The sequence below is a fragment of the Macaca fascicularis genome, chromosome 18 (genome assembly GCF_037993035.2).
Source record: "Macaca fascicularis isolate 582-1 chromosome 18, T2T-MFA8v1.1".
NCBI lineage: Eukaryota > Metazoa > Chordata > Mammalia > Primates > Cercopithecidae > Macaca > Macaca fascicularis.
In genome coordinates, this window is record NC_088392.1 from 81,415,589 (window position 1) to 81,436,692 (window position 21,104).

The 21,104-nt window shown below is 51.8% G+C and overlaps 1 protein-coding gene across 22 annotated transcripts in view; it reads left to right on the forward strand.

Annotated features, from left to right (window-relative positions):
- The window catches only part of LDLRAD4 (low density lipoprotein receptor class A domain containing 4), a 449,266-nt gene that overhangs the window by 148,746 nt on the left and 279,416 nt on the right, over window positions 1-21,104 (forward strand). For 2 of the 22 annotated variants that reach the window (XM_045377674.3, XM_074023002.1), the window contains exon 1: window positions 15,367-15,567. The exons of 18 other annotated variants lie outside the window; for them this stretch is intronic. The gene's annotated coding sequence lies outside the window, so the exon portion shown is untranslated. Of the gene's footprint in view, window positions 1-15,366; window positions 15,568-21,104 lie in introns of those variants that run through there. 2 more of the 22 variants (XM_045377673.3, XM_074023001.1) reach the window with 1 other exon arrangement.

The window sequence follows — 21,104 nt, forward strand, 5'->3', positions numbered from 1 at the left end:
GCTAGTTTTCACTCTCAGTGCTGTTGTGCGTTTTGCCTGGTGACACCTGCTGCCCCTATTACAGATATCAACACTAAAAAAAGTACGACAAAAGATTCCTGGATTTTTAAGTCAGTGGAATTTCCAGGTCATCAATAATAACCATGAATAGTCTTGAAAAGAGCATCAGTAGACATGATCTGGATTTTCCAATTTCTGCCTTCAAATGTACTGGCCATTTACATTTATATGAAAAGATAAGTTGATGTAAGAGAAAATCTCTGGTATCATTTTTCAAAAGGCAAGCAAGGCCACGGAGATGCAGGGCAGTTGGCCACCCTCTCAGACAAGGCTTCTCCCTGGTGTGGAAACGAGTGAGGGAGAGGCGTGGTATGTGCCGCTTTGATGCTACGCAAGTAAGAGGTGACGTGAAGATGAAAATTCCTGGCCCCTGGGAGAATTTCTGGTATTTTTCTGTCCCTTTTCTCCCCACTGATTTCTTTTTTCTCCAGAGGAGGAGGCAAATGAGTGGGAACTGAGTATAAAATGTCCATCCCCTTTGCGTTCAGAATTCAGAATGGCCTTTAAGGTTTGCACCAAATATTTGGGTGTTGCATGTGCATTGTGGTGTCAGCTTGTCGTGGGAGGGAGTGGGGTCAGCAGTACATGCGACATCAGTGCGGAGCCCATCACTCATCAGGAAGACGTCAGCAGGGGTCCTCTCCCTTTTTGACTCAAAATACACTTCTGCAAGTTCCGCCTCCCGGGTTCATGCCATTCTCCCATCTCAGCCTCCCGAGTAGCTGGGACTACAGGTGCCCACACCCGGCTAATTTTTTGTTTTCGTATTTTTAGTAGAGATGGGATTTCACCATGTTAGCCAGGATGGTCTCAATCTCCTGACCTCGTGATCCACCCACCTTGTCTCCTGTCGCTTTAACATACATAACATACCAGCATTTCTGGTGGTGATTTCTAATAAGGGATGTTGGATTTGAAGAGGAGTACATATCTTTCCTTAAAACATTGAGTACTTCTCGTTGCACCTCGCTTTGTTTGGTGGTTCCAGGCCCTCAGTACGGTTCTCCCGATGGGATAACCAAGTTCACCGTGGCCTTGAGCCGGACTTCTCTTGTCCCGTCTGCTGGGAGATGAGAAAGTTCTCTTCCTGGGCCTCTTCATGCCGGTTCTTTCGTTGGCAGGAGCGCGTGTTGTCTTGTAGGGGCCCTGGATTATATCACCGCCACCCACACCCATGCACGTGTTAGGGCTGGAGGTGAGGCCATGCTGAAAGCTGGGAAGGGACAGTTGCAACAGTTTGTAGGATGAGAAATAATGAGTTGCATGTTTTCCGGGAGGGGCCTCTCCATCGTAGCATCATGTCAGCGGCATTCTTGGTGATGTCTGCCCCCAGCCAGCCAGAGCAGGCTTGTGGTAGAGCGAGGTGTGCCTGCTTGGATCTGTTTGCAATGGGGTTTGACAGACAAGGCAAGTCTTGACTGTATGAAGGTTTAATAGAAGCGTCCCTGACATAGGAGGCGAGTGTTGGCTGTACGAAGGTTTGAGGGGAGCGTACACTTGTGATTGTTGCCCATCAAGGTCTGTGGGCAAAGACACACATTTGGAAGGTAACACAAGCAAAGGCACAAGTAAGAGGAGAGAGGCCGTCTTTTACATTTGTCATTGTGCCTTTGTCTCACACACTGAGTGTTCTGTTGAAGCTGGTTGTGGGTTGTGTGAGTTTGTGTAGGAACGTTGGACGGCTGTTCTAGTCTGATAGTCTGTCAGTGTGGACTGAAACCTCTGTTTGTCAGCATGGGAGTGAACTTCGTTCTTTCATATGGTTGTGCCAGCTGACTGTTCCAGTGACCTTATCATTCAGTCTTTTGCAGTCCAAGTAGACCTTGTCAATGGAGTTTTGGAATATGCCTCTCCACGCTGTAGATGGAGGGAACTCACAGACAGGAGACCGAGGTATGAGGTGTAGCAGCCATTTAGGAGTCAGAGCCCGCTAGGGGCGGTTGGATTCCAAAACCTTCGTGCCAGCAGGGCGGCCAGGTGGCCTTCAGGTCACAGTCTCCGTGCTCGGTCGCGGTCTCCGTGCTTAGTCTCCGTGCTCGGTCGTGGTCTCCGTGCTTGGCCGCGGTCTCCATGCTTTAGCTATGCACGTGGACACTTCTAGCTGGACCTTGGTAGAAATGTGAACACATCTTAGAAGATAAATTGAATAAAACAAGTGGAAAATTTAAAAGGCAAATGTAGCAGAAAACAGTTTGATAGATTAATGGTATGGAAACCAATTTAATAGAAATGAGAAGGGAAGACAAAGATGATAAACTAAGTTCTTCTTGAGTGAGAGTTAGTCTTTGGGTTGTGGGCGGGAAGGATCTTTCCGACTCTACGAAAGTTACCCAAGAGGGAGGTGGATTGCTGGACATGAGCTTGTTGGGTCCTTTTATGCCTACAGAGAAGAGCTAAACTGGAAAACTATTTTTTTTTCTTTGCTTGAGATATGAGAGCCCCACTCACCTTTGGGGAAAAATGGATCATATTTCTAACCAGTTCAGTGGTCTGTCTGTAGTTAATCAGGTTAGTCATAAAAATGCCAACCGGCAGCAAAGGCTGAATAATATTAAGAATGTGGAAGTGGGGCCGGCGCAGGGGCTCAGCCTGTGATCCCAGCACTTTGGGAGGCCGAGACGGGCGGATCACAAGGTCAGCAGATCGAGACCATCCTGGCTAACACGGTGAAACCCCGTTTCTGCTAAAAATACAAAAAAACTAGCCGGGCGAGGTGGTGGGTGCCTGTAGTCCCAGCTACTCAGGAGGCTGAGGCAGGAGAATGGCGTGAACTCGGGAGGCGGAGCTTGCGGTGAGCTGAGATCGCGCCACTGCACTCCAGCCTGGGGGACAGAGCGTGACTCCGTCTCAAAACAAAAAAAGGCTGGAGAAGGAGGCGGCTAGGTGGGCAGGCTTCATGTTGTTTCCCTTAATGACGGTCTTCAGGACTGCACCGGGAAAGGGAGAGTGGAAATGCAAACATTTCTCAAGAGTGCAAGGGCGTGTTTTAATTATTCCAGTGCCAAAAGGGGCTTTGTCTAAACAAAGCCAAACCTGTTATGCATCGTGTCGGAGGAGCCTCGGAGTCAGCTTTGAGGACCGTTTTGCATTTTTAACTATCACATTGTCTTTGGATCGGTGTTGGCTTATGACCTTGGGTTTCAGGAACTGTTTTAACAGCTGACAATGATGATGCTGGTTCTTATTTCCATGATAAAACATGTAGTGTCAGGAGGAGTAATGTAATAAAAATAAAATAAATAATGGTTGTGGTCTCACAGATACCTTGAGTCTTTATAATTAGTCGCATTTTTAAAGATGTGAAACATTTTAATGGCCATATTAACAGCACTAGAGCACTCTTCTACTGGAATTGTAAAGTGGCACCACACTTGGCCTTTTGCAGTGCTTGTCAGGTTCAAAAGTCTCTAAATAATGCCATGTACTATGCTTGTTTCTTGTGGCATCTCTGCTAGACTGATCTTGTCAACAGGCTTTAAAGTAGTAAACATACATTTTTAAAGTTTGGTCTTAAGTATACTGAGGTCATAGAAATGTTCTGTTCTAAAGAATAAGTATAATTAGCATAAAACAAGTTTTAATATATATTAAGTGAAAATATCATATAATAGTGTCTGTAACATGATACTGTTTTTGGCAAAAGATATATATGCATAATCGTGTGCTTTCAAGGAGACGTGCCAAGCTACTCACATTGGTTAACTTTGGTCATGGGGTTATGAGTATTAATGTTTTAATTTACTTACCTGTATTTTCCATTTTTTTCCACAGTGAACATTATTGCCATTATTGCTTTTTAAGAAAAATGTTGTATAATGACATGTATTATTTGATTTTTTTTTTAAGAGACTAGGTCTTGCTCTGTCACCCAGGCTGGAGTGCAGTGGTGTGGTCATAGCTCACTGCAGCCTCAAACTCCTGGACTCAAGCCATCTTCCTGCCTCAGCCTCCCGAGTAGCTGGGACTAACAGCGTGTGCCACCACACCTGGCTTATTTCTTAAATTTTTTTTGTAGAGACAGGATCTCACTATATTGTCTAGGCTTGTCTTGAACTCCTGTCCTCAAGCAATCCTCCCACTTCAGCCACTTAAGTAGCTGGGATTACAGGTGCGAGCTGCCACACCCAGCTCTATTATTTGATTTTTTCTGTGTGGAGGGGCCATGTCATACAAACAGTAAATACATTTGAAAATCCTCAGTGGACGCACTTTGTTCTGTATTTCTTACATACCCGAGGCTGGCAATGCTGTGAGTTCCACTCGTGTGTTTGAAATGTGCAAAGTGTGATGGGGGCAAAGAGCACAGCATAGTGTCCTTGTCTGTAAGCAACTTACAGACTAGTTGGGAAGACACGACACACTAGCTGAAAGCAGCTAGTGAGCAACGCAGGTGCTGCTGAGTTGTGCAGTACAAGTAACTAAAGAAGCTGCTCAGGCCGGGATGCAGACGGTGGGAGTGATGGAGGGACACGGGGAAAGGAGTCATCGGAAACACGTTTGCACTGCTTTGTTTATTCTTCCCCTGGAGACGAGGAGCAGATGCCTGTCCTTGGAACAGGCTCCTGTATGGCCACACCGTCCGTGCTTCCAGCATTAATCTTTTGCTTTTTACCTTGAGAGCTGCTTCCATGAGAGTCTCTAAAATAGAAGGTTCCATTAACTATAGGTCTGGGTGCTGTCTTCTTGCAGAGATGCTGGCAAAACTTGGCTTCCCTCATGTGTATTCATTAATGCCACCTGAGGATGAACCAAGACGGCTGAGTCTAGCACCAAGTCAGGCTGTTGTGGAAGTGATAATTGTCAATATTTGTAGTGTGCTGTGAAGATGGTGAAATCCGTTACAAAGAACCTTCTTCACCTCACGTGCATAAGAAAAATGGATAGTGCCACTTAGAAGACAGCCTTGTGCACGTGAATCCCCTCCGTGATGGCGTCCTTTTCTGCCAGCACACAGTTCTCACACAGCACCTCGCTGTGGCGAAATGTCCTGAGAGTAAATTGACCTGAGGCTGAAATGTACTTCGGGGAAAAGCCCATCCGTGGATGTGATTTCATTCAAGGCACTGCCTGTCCAGAAGTCACCAGGATTCCTTCGCTGAGTTTTATGTATTATTTATTTTGACCACCAGGATACACTGATTATTTGCTTGATTGATTTGAACCAGAGTCTTGCCCTGTCGCCCAGGCTGGAGTGCAATGGGACGATCTCGGCTCACTGCAACCTCCGCCTCCTGGGTTCAAGGGATTCTCCTGCCTCAGCCTCCTGAGTAGCTGGGATTACCGGCGCCCGTCACCACACCCTGCTAATTTTTTGTATCTTTAGTAGAGGTGGCGTTTCACCATGTTGGCCAGGCTGGTCTCCAACTCCTGACCTCATGATCCGCCCACCTCGGCCTCCGAAAGTGCTGGGATTACAGCATGAGCCAGCGCTCCCGGCCCTTATCTTATTTTTTTAAAGAGACAGGGTCTCACTCTTTCCCCCAGGCTGGAGGGCAGTGGCACGATCATGGCTCACTGCAGACTCGACCTCCTGGGTTCCAGCGATCCTCCTGCCTTGGCCTCCCAAAGCCCTGGGGTTACAAGTGTGAGCCACCACGCCTTGTCCGATTATTTGAAATTCAAAGTAGATGTCTGTGTCTGTAAATCCTGAGCTCACAGGAAGTTATGTGTTGATCTCACAGTGAGTGGGTGTTTGGGAAGAGACCCTGGTTGCCTCTGAGCAGGCGGAGAGGATAATCCCTAGCACGGTTTCCTCCTGGTGGTGTTTCCCCAACGACCACTAACAGGATGACTCCCGGGTTCTTCCCTCTGGAAAACCAGGCTTTCCAGATGCTCAGCTAAGTGTAAATACTGGATCTTTTCAAGATCGGTATTTCTTTGCCCTGCATTGACCACTGTGGGAGACACACTCTTGGAGATCAGGGTCTAGAATGTATTCATTTGATACCGAAAACTTCAACAGAAGAAAAATCCTTCTGAATAAATATGAAGGTTGTTTCATCTTTATTATCTGAATTCTGTCTTTGGTCTGATCCCTCTCAAAATAAAACACTTTAGAGCTTCTTGCTTCTAGCAGTAAGAATACTTAGGATTTAAGTCCCACTTTTAAGGTACAGTCGGTGACTATTGGCCTTAGCTCCTGACCTCTGTCTGTGAATGGCCTCTGTGGGAATCCGGGTCCTGGCTAACCTTAAGGCTGGCATCAGAACCATTCATCAGGACGTGTCCCCGAGGTCACTGCTGCCCTCAGGGCACTGAGGATGTAGCAAAGGTTAAGCTGTCCACAGTTACTGTTTCTGTGAAGTCATTCGGGGTGGAGGGCGTTAGCTGCTGCAGTCCCATGCGATGGCCGGGCTCCTCAGCACCCACCACGGGCCGCTGGCCTCTCTCCAGCTCTGTGGTGATGGGTGCTGAGGGCCCATGAGGCTGCCCTTTTGGTCTTGCAAGGTTCTTAATTATTAAAGAACAAAGACACGTTGGCGTTTTCTTGTCAGTGCACGGAAGCCTGTCTTCCCATATTTCTGCCTTGCTGGTCCTCATTCTGATCCTTGTGGTCAAAATAAATAAAACATAAAACCCAGCTAGGGAATCCTGGCGACTTCTGGACAGGCGGTGCTTTGAATGAAATCACATCCATCGAATGGGCTTTTCAGGAAGTACATTTCAGCATCAGTCAATTTACTCCTAGGACATTTGCCCACAGCAAGATGCGAACCGGGTGTCACACAGAAAAGACCTGTTTGCTGTCCACCGAGGAGTCCTGTGGTTGTGGGAAGGAGGCCTTTGCAGTCCCCGCCAGCCCCACTCCGTCACAGCCGGTGGAGGTGGAACTTGGAATCTTTGAAATAAACTCCTCGATGATTTTGGTCCACACAGAGTCAGAACCGCCGTGGCCGTGTGGGGAGTGGTGTCAGGCGGTGTGGATGGCAGCTGGGGCAGAGGGCCTGGGAGACGAGGTCCCGCTGTGCGGAACACACGGGGACCGACAGGCAGGAATGGGGGAGAGGGGGTCTCAGGCACTGACCTGCGTGGGGCACTCCATGGGGCAGGAAAGAGCCTGGCAGGGTTTGGAGGTGCACCGTACGCTCAGGAAGGAGTCAGTACACACCAGGCAGCGTCCGTCCAGGCAGAGAGCCGGGGCCCAGATGGTGCAGCAAGGCAGCTGTGGCAATGCCAAGTGAGTGGACAGAGGGTCTGCAGGCCACTCGGTGGCTGAGAGGGCGGGCGAGCAGCACGCGGGGCCAGGTAGCCCCATCAGCTGTCAAGGGGTGTGCCGAGAGGGGACAGCTGGGCACGGGGGCATGCGTTGTCAAGGGATATACCAAGGCCGGGGGGCAGCCGAGCCCACGGGCACGCACTTTCAAGGTATGTACTGAGAGAGGGGACAGCGGGACGTGGGCGCACATGCTGTCAAGGGATGTACTGAGGGAGAGGGGACAGCAGGGTGCGGGGGTGTGCTATCAAGAGGTGTATTGAGAGGGGACGGCCGGGCATGGGGCCGTGTGCCTGTGGTCCCAGCTACTCAGGAGGCTGAGGCAGGAGGATTGCTTGAGCCTGAGAAGTTGAGGCTGCAGTGAGCCATGATGGCACCACCGCGGTCCTGCCCGGGTGACGGAGTGAGACCGTGTCTCATGAAATAAAATAGGGAACAGATTTGGGAGGAAGGGTCTGGTTTTGGCCTCTTAGACCTGGGTGTATCTGGGGGCGGTGCGAGTGAGCCTTTCTAGGAGGCAGCTGCAGATAAAGGTGTGGAGCCCAGGGCACGCTTCCTGCACCAGGCGACAGGTTTGGTGGCGTTAGTGCGCGGTTGGTGTGAAGTCGAGTTTCTAGAGGGAGCTGACAAGAGGCTGAGTGTGGGACTTTGAGGGACAAGCTGAGGAGCAAGAAGGAGCAAGAGGAAGAACAGAAGAGTCGGGGGCCCTGCAGAGGATGGGGCCTGGGAGTCTGGAGGGCGTGGGCTCAGCACCGTGGGCATGTGAGGTGTGCACTGCCCCGGCCTGTCTCAGGAACGCCTGCTTCCCGGCCTGTCTCAGGGACGCCTGCTTCCCGGCCTGTCTCAGGAACGCCTGCTTTCTGTGTAGGGAGCTGCAGGTATGCACAGCCTCGCCTACACCAGAACTTCATATTTAAAGTGAACACATACTAAAAACACAGGCATAAAGCAGGTTTCCCACCGAAAACAATCTGATTGTATCCATCCGTTCCTCCACCTGTCCGTCTCCCCTGGGGGTGAGCCTGCCGTGTGCTGGATGCCCTTCCGGGCACTCTCAGAGTGCCTCCTGCACCCACGTCAGTGAGATGACTTCTCCGGTCACTTCTGTGTGGGTTTGGGGGACCAGGTTGTTTGGGAGCACCTTCAATTTTGGAGGATGCTCATGGCCAAAGGCCCATCTAACTTTGTCTAGGCTGTTTGGTGACTAGCTTAATTTGCACCCTTCCTGAGTTCCTTCCTTGATGCACTTTGGCACTCGGATAGTCCTCACGTCCCATCTTTGTTACCTGGGGACACTGGGGACTGGAGAGGCCCAGGGCCATAGGGCAGGTGGTAGGAGCCCTGGCCTTCATGGACTCAGAGGTCCTGGCCTCAAGCGATTCTCCCGCGTTGTCTCCCAAAGTGCTGGGATTACAGGTGTGAGCCACCGTGTCTGGCCTAGTCGTGGTCTTTTTTGCCAGAGGCAGCTCAGTCATTGTCTGTGTGTGTCAGCAGTGAGCTGGATGTCAGGCTGTAGAAGGAATGTGGAAGCTGGCTATGGGAGGACCGTGTGCTTTGACCCCAGGCTGAGGCCGGGCTCACAGGCAGGGGACGTGGGAACTGATCATGGTGACCACTCACTCACCTTCTTAGGGTGAGCTGATCATTTTTCAGTTAGTTTATAGAGCGCCTGTATTTGGTGCTGGAGGTGTCGGAATGAAACGCATTTTCTGCCCTCTAGGAGCTACCCAGCCTGGTGGAGACAGAAACGGGAAAAATATGCCCAGGTGAGGTGTCAGGTGCTGTGTAAAGGGCACGCGTGCGGGGAGCCTGGGGGCCTGGGGGCTCAGTAGGCTGTTGGGTGGGCGGCCGTGGTCTTAGTGCGGAAGCTGCTGGCAGGGGCACTGTGGGCGCCTCCTGGTGTACTCAGGATGGCCAGAGCATGGCACGGGGTCTCCAGTTGGGGTGGAGGGAGATGAGGGTGGAAGGGAGGCAGTGTTCAGACCGTGAGAAGCCACAGGTGCTGCGGAGTGTACGCCGCGTCGGAAGTGCCTGGGGAGCCTGTGAAGAGTTCTAAGCAGAGAAGCGATCGGAGCAGATGTGCGTTTGAAGAGCTGCCTCTGTACTGCGGCACCGTGGATAAATGCTGTGGTTCCCTGTCAGTAAACACTGAGAGTGAACTAACTCCATGCTCTTTAGATAAATATCCTTTCCTCGGTGTCTTTTCTTCTGATGCCAGGCGTCTGGTAATAAGCACCACGTGGGCTGACGCACTCAGACGCCTCCTTCCACGCCTTCTGTTTCCTCTCAAACAAGAGGCGACTGGAAGGGTAATTCGGCCCCGCCCTGCAGCCTGGCCACGCCTGCCAGCCACGACGAGCCGTGGCTTGGAACTGTGGAGGTTCTGGGGAGGTTTTGAGCTCTTGCCACTAGAATGCGTCTCCATTAGCATGGAATGGGCAGTGCATGGGCGTTTTTAATCCTCAGCCTATGCGCTAATTAAATTCCTGATTGCAGGTGGCCGGCCACGCAGGGAGCTGTGTCCACAGCACAGTATTTTCCAGGAAGAATGGGTCTTATACCAAGACTGTGAGTCACCGTGTGAAATACATGCGCCAGCACACGTGCATACCCCACTGCACGGAAGTTTCTGGAGAAGAACTCGCCCTCACCTTCTGAGATGTGTTGGTTCTGACTCCTGCGTTCGCTTCTCAGCCCACTATGGGTTGCAGTCCGAAGTCTGGAAAGCGTCGTCCTGTGGGAACGTGGAGTCCAGGGTCTGGAGGTGGGGCTTGTGGTGTCTGCCGCTGTGCTGGGTGGGCCCCGAGGGGAACGGGCCAAGGATGGGCCTGTGGAACCACATCTTAAAGACATTCTTTAGATCTGATTTCCACTTCGCCTTTATTGATTTGAGCTGTGTTGATGTCCCCAGTGACTCTGGTGGGTACCTGCTCCGTGTCGGGGACGTTACAGCCGCACCGTATAGTTTAGTGAGGAGACGGCACCCTTTCCGCCTCCTGCTCTGCGGAAGGAACCCAGAGAAACCGCGGGAAGAGCTCCATGGAGACTGTCATTTTCGGTGACGTTGGTCCTTATGCCGCCTTTAGATGTAGGCAGCGTCTCTCTCATGTTTGTTTGTTTGTTTGTTTTGAGATGGAGTCTTGCTTTGTCGCCCAGGCTGGAGTGCAGGGGCGCGATCTCGGCTCACTGCAAGCTCCGCCTCCCGGGTTCAAGCTATTCTCCTGCCTCAGCCTCCCGAGTAACCGGGACTACAGGCGCCGCCACCTCGCCCGGCTGATTTTAGTATTTGTAGTAGAGACGGGGTTTCACCGTATTGACCAGGCTGATCTCAAACTCCTGACCTCATGATCTGCCTGCCTCGGCCTCCCAAAGTGCTGGGTTTACAGGTATGAGCCGCTGCACCCGGCCTCCTTCATGTTTCTCAATCCCTACCTTTTCTCACCAGAAAACACTGCCAGAAGTTTCAGACTAAGCCGTGGCTCCTGGCGGGCTGTGTTCTCAGTGAGAACCCGGGTGCGGTGGCTGCGGGAGGCTGAGGGACGCCTCACCTTTCTAGCACAGGTGGCTGCGGGGCCAGGGCCGTGCTCCTCTCACGCTCAGGTGGCTGCGGGGCCAGGGCCGTGCTCCTCTCACACTCAGGTGGCTGCGGGGCCAGGGCCGTGCTCCTCTCACGCTCAGGTGGCTGCGGGGCCAGGGCCGTGCTCCTCTCACGCTCAGGTGGCTGCGGGGCCAGGGCCGTGCTCCTCTCACGCTCAGGTGGCTGCGGGGCCAGGGCCGTGCTCCTCTCACGCTCAGGTGGCTGCGGGGCTGCTGTGCTCCTCTCACGCTCAGGTGGCTGCGGGGCTGCCGTGCTCCTCTCACGCTCAGGTGGCTGCGGGGCTGCCGTGCTCCTCTCACACTCAGGTGGCTGCGGGGCCAGGGCTGTGCTCCTCTCACACTCAGGTGGCTGCAGGGCTGCTGTGCTCCTCTCACACTACAGGTGGCTGCGGGACCAGGGCCGTGCTCCTCTCACACTCAGGCTCAGGAAGAGCAGCCACAGAGAGGCGGAGACGGGGGCCAGGGCTGGGGAATGCTGTGGGTGTGGGGTGACTGCTGCCATCACCTCTGAGAATGGGGGCTGCCCCAGGAGGCCCAGTGTTCCACGCCCTGCTGCTGCTGGAGCCCACCTCCCAAATGTTACGCACTCGCCACCGCGTCGCTGTGAACCGTTGCTCTTCCTAGCGTGAACCCTGTGAGTGCCCTGGTGCACTGTCCGCTAGGGAGGCTGAGTCCGTCGGAACCCACAGTTGGCCGGGTGCAGTGGCTTACGCCTGTAATCCCAGCACTTTGGGAGGCTGAGGTGGGTAAATCACTTGAGGTCAGGAGTTCAAGACCAGCCTGACCATCTCCCCTAAAAATACAACAATATTAGCCAGGCGTGGTGGTGCGCACCTGTAATCCCAGCAACTTGGGAGGCTGAGGCAGGAGAATCGCCTGAACCCGGGAGGTGGAGGTTGCTGTGAGCCGAGATCACACCAGTGCACTCCAGCCTGGGCAGCAGAGTGAGACTCTGTCTCAAAAGAAACAGAGGGAGAGAGAAAGAGAGGGAGAGAGAGAAAGAAAGAGAACCCACAGTCAAGGAACTGCTGAATTTAGGAACAAACGTCTTTTTACTAATTCATGTCTTTATTTATGAGGAAAGTTTCATTATAGGATTCCTTAAATACCGAGAGTTTCTGTATCACGTTTAGAACAGCGTTAGGTTTACGCTGCTTTCACCGTGCTCTGGACCCAGCCCTGGGTGTGTAGCGACACTCAAGCCATGGTTTCCGCTTACAGGGGACAGCGAGTTAAACTGGATGATATTTAACAGCGATTTTAATTCCTGAATGCCGTGATTCTGCTCAAATGTAAAAGGTTAGTTTACCGTACATTTCATCACACTGGGTCTATTGTTGGGTTCACCAAGCCCCGCCGTGCGCCCCTGCCAGGCCCCCGGAAAGGCCGGTCCCTGCCCTCAGGAAGCGCCGGCAGCCACACGCTGTGCACCTGGTCTTCGCAGGGCGGACCCGGAGGCTGTTCCTCTACCACAGTTGCCTTGGGGGTAGACATAAAGGTGCTGTAGTTTTTTTCCTGACTTCTACCTGCCTTTTGAGAGGAAGAGAGGATTTGCTTGTCAGCAGTATCTTTTGCTGAACCCTAAGCTAAATTCTAAGGGAAAATGCAAATAAAAACATCTTGCCCCTTGGAACTATGAGAAATGAAAGAGACAAGATGAATGCAAGAAAAACACGGAGAACAAAACGGCACACAACAAGCAACTATTTATGTCAATCGGTGGCAGCTGTGCGGAGCTGGGACGGGCGTGCTGGGAACGCGAGGCCGTCCGGGTGTCCTGGAGGCTCCTCCGGGTGACTGAGAAACAGAACTGAGAAGCCGGTTCTGCGGGGGTTTCCCCTCCCTTCCCTGAAGCTGTGGGATGAAGTTGAATAAGGCATTTCCCCGGAGATGAGGAGCGTGTGGTCCAGCGCTCAGCACTTCCTGTTCATGCTCCATGTCCTGGCCAGGGCTTGTTTGTGTTAATAAAGTTTTATTGGCACTTGGCCACACCGTGTGTGTGTGTGTGTGTGTGTGTGTGTGTGTGTGTGTTGTCTGTTGGCTCCATGTCCTGGCCAGGGCTTGTTTGTGTTAATAAAGTTTTATTGGCACTTGGCCACACCGTGTGTGTGTGTGTGTGTGTGTGTGTGTGTGTGTGTGTGTGTGTGTGTGTGTGTGTGTGTGTGTGTGTTGTCTGTTGGGGCCGCGTTCCTGTCTTCTCGGCAGAGCAGAGGAGCCGGGGCCGAGGCGGCATGGCCTGTGCAGAGCCGTTCACCATCTGGGCCTTTGTGGGAAGCTTTCTGTCTGGGCTCCAGTTGCGTCTTCATGTAAACACAAAGTAAACACATGTACACAATAAATATCAACAACGGATTTTCTGGCTAGGGTCTCGCAGACTAACAGATTTCAGTGGAGCTGGGTGTAAGCACATCTCTGTATTTATTCCCAATTATTTTTATCATTTTTAATGGAACTCTTAACAGCTCACACTCCTTTGGCATCCTCTACCACAACTGTTTAATTTGTTGTGTGTGTGTGTGTCTTTTGAGCAAAGGCAGAAATCCCTTGTTTTGATTTCCTTTTCTCATCGCAGCAGTTGTAGTGCTCTGGGTTTATATGCTTTGGGAACCTAAAAAGCAACTGGGTCTCAACACCAACTCATGGCCTTTTTTTAAGTTTGTGTATGACATTATACACATATGTATAAATATATGTGTATTTTTGCTTCAGTGGAAATAAAATGTGCGTCACAGGCTGTATGTTCAATGTTTTCTTTAGCTGCCCACAGTTACGGGATTGTGCAGAAACGCTTAGCTATCTTTGTTGCTTGTGTGCTGACTAATGAAATAATTGATTTTTCCTCTTTTGCATTTTTAGAATCAGAAGATTGTTTTTTCAAGTAAGCTTATACTACAATTCAATGATTGATGGTTGAGATCTGTGCTCGTATTTTCATTTTCAAAGATTAATATATGCTTTTTGAAGGAAACAGTGTATTTAATGAAACAAACTGAAATAGCTCCCCTTTTATATTTAAGCAAAATGGATAGAAAATCAGTAACTTGCTTTTGAATAGTACCTGGCAGTTTATGTGGTTTAAAAGTATTTTGCAGTTCAGTGTAGAAATAAATGCTACTGTTTGTGACACTGCACACTTTTAGCTGAAACGTGGAGTATACTTTTACTCTGTACATTTTCATCTGGACTGAATTTTAAAGCTACCTTATTTTTTTATAATAAATTCCAGAGTTTTCCAAAATTCTCGTATTTCTTTTAAAATGACACGTGTACAGTTCCATTCTTCTTTGACAATATGTCCACATTTATAAATATTTTCTAAATATTTCACATATTTCCACCATGGAAATGTTTGGAAATGTGTGAAATATTTAGAAAAAATGTGTATGTTTGATCCTCAACCATGTGAAATTTGCTTTTACCTTTTAGAGAAATCACACTTGGAAGTGACGTCATGTGTCATGATAATTACACGTGAATGTTGGCTGTTCCATTACCTTCTGACCCACACAGGTCGTCTCTTGGGATAGCACAGGTAGAGGAGGGTGCTGTGGAGGCCGGAGCCCTCCATCCCTTACCCCGCACGGGCTCCTATGGAGGCCGGAGCCCTCCAGTCCTGACCCCACATGGGCTCCTGTGGAGACCGGACCTCTCCCAGCCCTGACCCCACACGGGCTCCTCTGGAGGCCAGAGCTGGGCCATGGGCTGCAGGCTGCTTATGGGAGCAAGCTGTCATGCAGGAGTGGCTGTCTGTCCATTGTTGGTCTGTGGAGAAGGTTCTAGATCCAAAGCCCCTGGAGTCTAGAATCTCACTAATTAAATATGGTCCCCAGCAGCGTCAGCATCTGCTGGGAGCTGGTTGGACATGCAGCCTCTTGGGCCTGCCCGGACCTGCTGAACCGAATCTGCAGTCACCACATGCCATGGAATTCACAGGCACCTTCATCTCAGGAAACTCTGGTCTGGATCATCGGTTTCCCAGACGGCCGTGCATCCGAATCACCTTTGGAGCTGATGAGACTCTGCCGAGTCCCGCACCAGCCCCAACAGATAGTGATTCAGTTGGTCTGGAGTGATTCTGCCGCCCAGCCGGGCGTGGGACCCCTGCTCTGAAATGGTCGTCCCTGTTGGCTGAGGGGCGACTGAGAAGGCCAGGCCCCTGCTGGGTGTGTCTGGGAGTCTGCAGCAGCTTCCGCGACACAGTCCAGCTGCTGGGAGCCTCACCTCTAGGACTCCATCCCCGAGTGGACGTCTCGTCCCCAAAGAGCGCCTGGGCCCTGGACCTGTGTGGAGGTGCCGGCTGCAGCCCCATGACGGGGATGGAGATTTGCTGGCGTCTAGCCACCCAGCCTCCACTCCCTTCCCTTCCCGTTCCCATGGAAACAGATTGCGGGAACACTGGGCATGGTGCTATCTTTACCCGGTTTTTGGCGATCTGAGGTCTGTTTCCATGGGAACTGGAGGGAAGGGGACGGCAGTGGAGCAGCTAGACTGCTTCTAGATTTCGATGGCAGCCTCTGTGCTCACTGTAAAACCTGCTTTGCCCAAGTTTACCTCTAGGCCAGGGGTCTGTGCAGCTCTGAATGCAGCCAGGACTCATCTGGAGGAGAGGCCGGTGGAAAAGGAGGAGAAAAGGAGGTCTGAAAATATCCTTGAAAACGCCCGTCATTCCCTTTTCCTCCAGGAAGCCATTTTTAGGTGTTGGTACAAGTTATTTAAATGCCATCTTTAGTTATTATTTCTTGTATGGTTTTATTGAACATAATAACATGTTTTTATTCAAAGGAAGTGAGGAGATGAGTCATTTCGATAGGAGTGATCTCTCCGACGTGGGGAATCCCTGTGGCTCGGCGGTGCGAGTGAGTCACAGCTGGCTCTGTGTGCTGGGCTGGAAATGAGGGCCTGGTGGGTCAGGGCAGGGCAGAAGCCGAGTGAGATGGGGAGGCTTGGGGTGGTGATGAGGACAAAGTAAAGTGATGCTGACCTATGTAAGTATGTGAAGATGAAAATGCTAAATTCTCATTTAAGCAGGCCCTGGTCTGAGTGAACCCTCTGGGTGTTCATTTATGGAGTGGAGTTTGTTGGGGCAGTCATGGTGCTCTGCTTTTCCCTCCCCTACTTTTGTACAGTCAGGGAACAGCACCCTCTTCCTCCCTCCCAGAGAGCCTGCACCTGGCAGGAGGCCTTCTCCTCGTCTCCTCCCTCCGGCTGGCGCCTTGCTCTTCAACGCTGGTCTTGTCCACCGGCATATGTGTGTTTCCTGATTTCAAATGTGTTTGTTAATTATTTAGTTTTTCAGTAAAAATGGAGCGTAGTTTTGGTGACTGCATGGGGTATTGGGGATACTTGGGGAACACCGGCCCAGATTATCTTGGTGAAAGTGGCCGCAGCTTACTTTCCCTGGAGGAGTGAAATCAAGTGCCCCAGTTCTTGCTGTTTGAGGGAACTGTGTTCACTTCATCAGACTCTGGGAGGGAGGCTGGGCACGCGGTTGCTGTCTGTCGTGGGAGAGCTGCTCCTCCCTGCCTGTCCTCCCAGGCCCTGCGGCACTGGCTTCTGTCTGAAGAAACGTGCTCAGGTCTCCATGCAGAGTAAGGGTTGGAATAAATCGATTCCTGCTAGTCAGCTCCAGTGGGGAAGGGAATAAATAAGGGCCAGATCCTGAGCGGGAAAAAGAAAAATCTAAAGAAGACGCAACTTTCCGTGCAGAGGACGTCGGCGGCCGGGCCGGCGTGACCGGTGGTCGTCAGGCGGTCGGGCCGGCGTGACCGAGGGTCACTTACATCACGAGAGGCCTCTCAGAGCCCGTGCATCCCCAAGAACGGCGGCGTCCGCGGCCAGGCGTGGCAGTTCCATTCCCTCTTGCCGGTGGCGTCCTGTGGTTTTCTTCGGTGGATCCCAGGAACTCTCTCGCCTGGATCTGACGGTGGACGTGTCAGACAGACGGATCCTTTCAGCATCGGGTGTCCTCAGGAGCTGCTTCTGCGGGTGAGGGCACGGCTCAGGATGACACGGCTCCTGCAGCTGCCGATCCACGCCTCCGAAACTCCACAAACTCAGCACACGCTCGGCCTCCGGTGCCGTGGGAGGCGGCGCGGCCACACGCGGTTCCAGAGGGGCCCGTTCTGTCTTCAGGAGGGCACGAGTCCTCACCGCTGCCTGGGCTGCCTGGCGGGACACACGGTACCCGTCTGTGGTGCGTTCCCCATGAATAACCCTCGCTTGCTTTTCCTGTGTGAGAGCACACGCACGGGCCTGTGTTACCAAGGCAGTGGAAATTGGTCTAATGAACTCTTCATGCTTGGCCGGAGGCCTACAGAACACAGCGGTGGGGTTTGTGGCCTCATTCGTTAGAGACCAGGCAGCCTTCCCCTGGGTTCTCTGCCCTCTGTGACAGCTGCTCCTGGGGACAGATACTTTCACATCCTGCCTCGCCTGGCCTCACAGGAAGTCGGGACGCGCTCTCGGTGCTCCCTGCAGGTGCATGGAGTCGGGACTGCCCGTCGAAGGCTTGGTGCGCGGGCCCCGCAGGTGGCGTTCGATGTTGGGCAAACACACCCAGGAGCTCCTCCGTCACACTCTTGGACCTGCCAGCGGCCGGTGACATCGATGCCAGGGCCAACCTCAGACAGCACCGTTTTGCGTTCTGTCCTTCAGACACCTGCTGAAATACGCACCTCCTTGGATTTCTGTGGTCAGACAAAGTTGTTTCACCAACATGAACGGACTAGGCCGCGCCACTTCTGTTTCCATAACTCGGTCGGCCTCAGTGATGGCTTTGCTGCTTGAAATGCACGTCATTCTTGGAAAGGCTGGTCTAGAGGTTACCTTTTAGCTCTTAGATCTAGAGTGCCTGTGTTCTCCCAGGTGGTGTTGCAACCCATGACTTTCCTAGGGTGGCACACGATTAATTGCAAATTATTTCTTCTTCCGGCTCCCTTAAGTGGGAGAAAGAGCAGGGTGGTTGAACCGAAGTTTAAGTGGTAATTGGATATCAGATGGGCCTGTATCTGCTTCTCCTCTGCAGGCAATAGAATCCTCTTCCTCTCGCCAGAGGAAAGTGGGACTCCCCTACCTTTTGTCATAATGGACACACTCAGGCAGTGAGGAGTCGTCGTTCCGCCGGAACACAAACGCTGGCCAGTCCCAAGAGCTGCTCGAGTATGACCCACCATTGAGCCTCCATTAAGTTGCGTGGAGCAATGGGCAGAGCGTCGCAGGCCCGTCCCAGACAACACAGATGCTCCCCCGAAAGTATCTGGGAAAAGGTTTACTGGAGCATTTCTGTCCACCACCGCTCACCTTCAACTGGATACTGAGTTGTGAAAAGTTACATAAAGCGGACAGTTTTTCTTTGTCCTCAAGGAATATATATTCCTCAGATAATGAATGTGAGCAAATGAGGCAGAAGTGCTTCATGAAAGCTCAGCAGTTCCCTGTGTGTGTGATTTAAGAGGCACTTGTGGAGCTGGTTTGGAGCTTGGCGAACAAGGCGTGCCTAGCAGGCTTTGTGAATGCAGGTGACCGAAATGCCTCCGATCGTTCATTTCTGTCGGGAACATTGGCTGTTTTGTCGCTGATCAGTTGGTCTGAGCCTTAAGGTATAGAGCAAAGTTTTGCCATGTCCTGGCGTGGCCCCGTTCGTTAGAGACCCGGCAGCTATCCCCTGGGTTCCCTGCACTCTGACGGCTGCTCCTGGCGACAGCTGCAGGTTCACAGCCTGCCTCGCCCGGCAGAGGGGCATGGGGCACCCTGCTTGTCAGAAGGGTGGTTTGCTGTCCTCTCTGTGCTGGCTTCATTCTCGGGGCTGTGTGGAAGCTTGAGAGGTGATGTGAAGAACTTCAAAGGTCAGCACTTTACCAAGGGAACAAACCACACCAGAAAAGCGACAGAAGCACGGCAGACGGGGCCCCGCGTGATTATTTTCCGAGAAGGAGACGTAAAAACTTGGTCAAATTTATTATTTTTCTTTCTATCGCTGCTTTTTAAATGTGATATTTCAGTATGAAAACATGAAAAAAAGCCAATCAAATATCAAGAGCCTCTATCTTTTTCCTTTTAAAGGCAAGTTTCTTTCTTGACATTTTTTTCCTGTTCTACTATTCTACCACATTTCATACCAAAAACCTCACCCACACACTTTCTCTAATTTTGTATCCTTTCTCCTGTATCTCTCTGTTGTTAATTTTAGCTGGCATGGAATGATTTGAGCTTTGATTTTTATCTATTGGGAACTTTTTAAAAAAATCAAGACAAATTAGCAGAGGGACTAGGAGATAAATCCGACGTTGTATCCAGTTGGGTCAGATAAGAACTGGAAGAGGGTGGGCTGAGATGTGTTAGAGACACGACTTCATCGGCCGGCTGCCAGGGCAGGTTGTAGTAATTTGGGAGGGTGGTAATTTCTCCGGCCCTCGTTAGATCCAGTGTCTTGTTTGTGTTTTCTCATTACACACACATTGGCTCTATGAGGCCAGTGCCATCGTTACTTCCATTCTACCGCCAAGAAAACTGAGGCTCGGGGGCTTTAAGTAACTGCCTACGTCACACACAACCTAGAATGGGGTGTACCCAGTGTGGGCAGAGCCCAGACTCTTGTCCTCTGGCCCCTTTGTATAAGGCTCTTGTTTGAGCGTGTTTGAAACAGCGTGGGGCTGGGTACTGCCTGTGCAGCAAACTCCCAGCCACGATGTGCCGCATGGGGCGCCCCCAGGCCAGCAGCCACTTGTGTGTGGCGCCCAGATGCAGGACAGAGGCCATAGATTGAAAAGGTGACCCGCCTGAGGCTTAGCTAGAATTCTGTGCCATACAACCAGCATTTATTGGGTACCTGCTGTATTCTAGTCCCCGTGGTCAGCACCGAGGATAATCAGGAAGCGATGTCCAGAAACACCTGCAGAGGCAGACGAGACGCGAGGATCTGGGCTCCGTGGCGACAGGAGCTTGGTTTGTTTTGCTCACTGCTGTCTCCCCAGATCCTAAAATAGTGCCTGCCAGAGTAATGACCCCACAAATAGCTGCTGAAATACTGAATGAAGAGATGCAGCTTTGGTGGCGTCCTGCAGGCCAGAGAGCAGGGAAGACGGTGGCCGGCACAGGTGTCCCAGGGAAGCCTGCTGTGAGCTGACAGCAAGGAGTGGCTTGGCAAGGGGGACGAAAATTGTTTCGTACAAACAGCTTGTCGGTTCATATTCTTTTCTACTCCCACCAAAGAATGAGACAGCTCCCCCTCCCTTCCTGCCCACACTTGTTAGCCTATGGTCTGACCCCCTTCTTGTCCGCCTGTCATGCCCATTTTAAGCTGATTTTATCTGAAGAAAGCTGGAGTGGGGGAGATCCCTGGGTGTGGAGCGTTGCAGAGGCCGGCCCCTGCCCGCCAGCCCCCTGCCCCTCAGTCTGAGCCCTCACACCAGGCCACAGTGGGAACCTCTACGGGGTGGGGCTGGGTTGGGGGGCATTTCTTCTGCTTGGCTGGTAGCCACAGTGGGGGTGTCCGTGATATGCTCAGACCAGGCTGGGTGCCGTCTGAATGCACGTCCGCCCAGGCATCATCTGCTCCTGGGCCAAGCCCTGACCCTTTCCGGTGCCCTTGTGCATGTAGGTGCTGCAGGAATGACCTGGTTCGGGCCCTGGAAGGTGGAGGTCTTACCAGTATTCCCTGATTCTTAGCGAGCGGCTGGTGCAGGTGTGCACGGCTGTCTTCCTAGCACTGCAGGCTCTCCCTCCTGAGCCAGTGTCTCCTGTGGCCGCTGCGCGTGGACGGTGGAACTGGAAACTCGGGCCAGGATCCAGACACCTGGTTCCAGCTGTGGCTTGCATTCCTCCCACACTCACCTTCAACCTGTCCCCTCTCCCGGAGCCTCCGGATCGCCTCCTCCACAAAGCACAGGGGTCGGATATGTGACTCCCTGTGGCTTCCTCTGCTGCCAGATCGTATGAGTTGATAATTATAGACTTACGAATGCATTAAGGACAGTTACCCTGTTTGTTTAGTTTGGGGGGAACTCGCTCCAACTTGGTTTGAGTAGAGCCTCAGGATTTATCAAGCATCAGGTTTGTCAAGGTGACTTTTTAAAGAATGTTCTAATATAATTACCGCTTTTCCTGTTTGCAGCCTGTGTGTGTCTTTGAGTCAGATGTTTTGGATTTTGTACTTGCTTTCTGAATTGGTGGCCTACAGCAAGGCACTACGCTACCCTGAACTACGTTCCCTGAACAAGTACCCAGAGCCCACTGA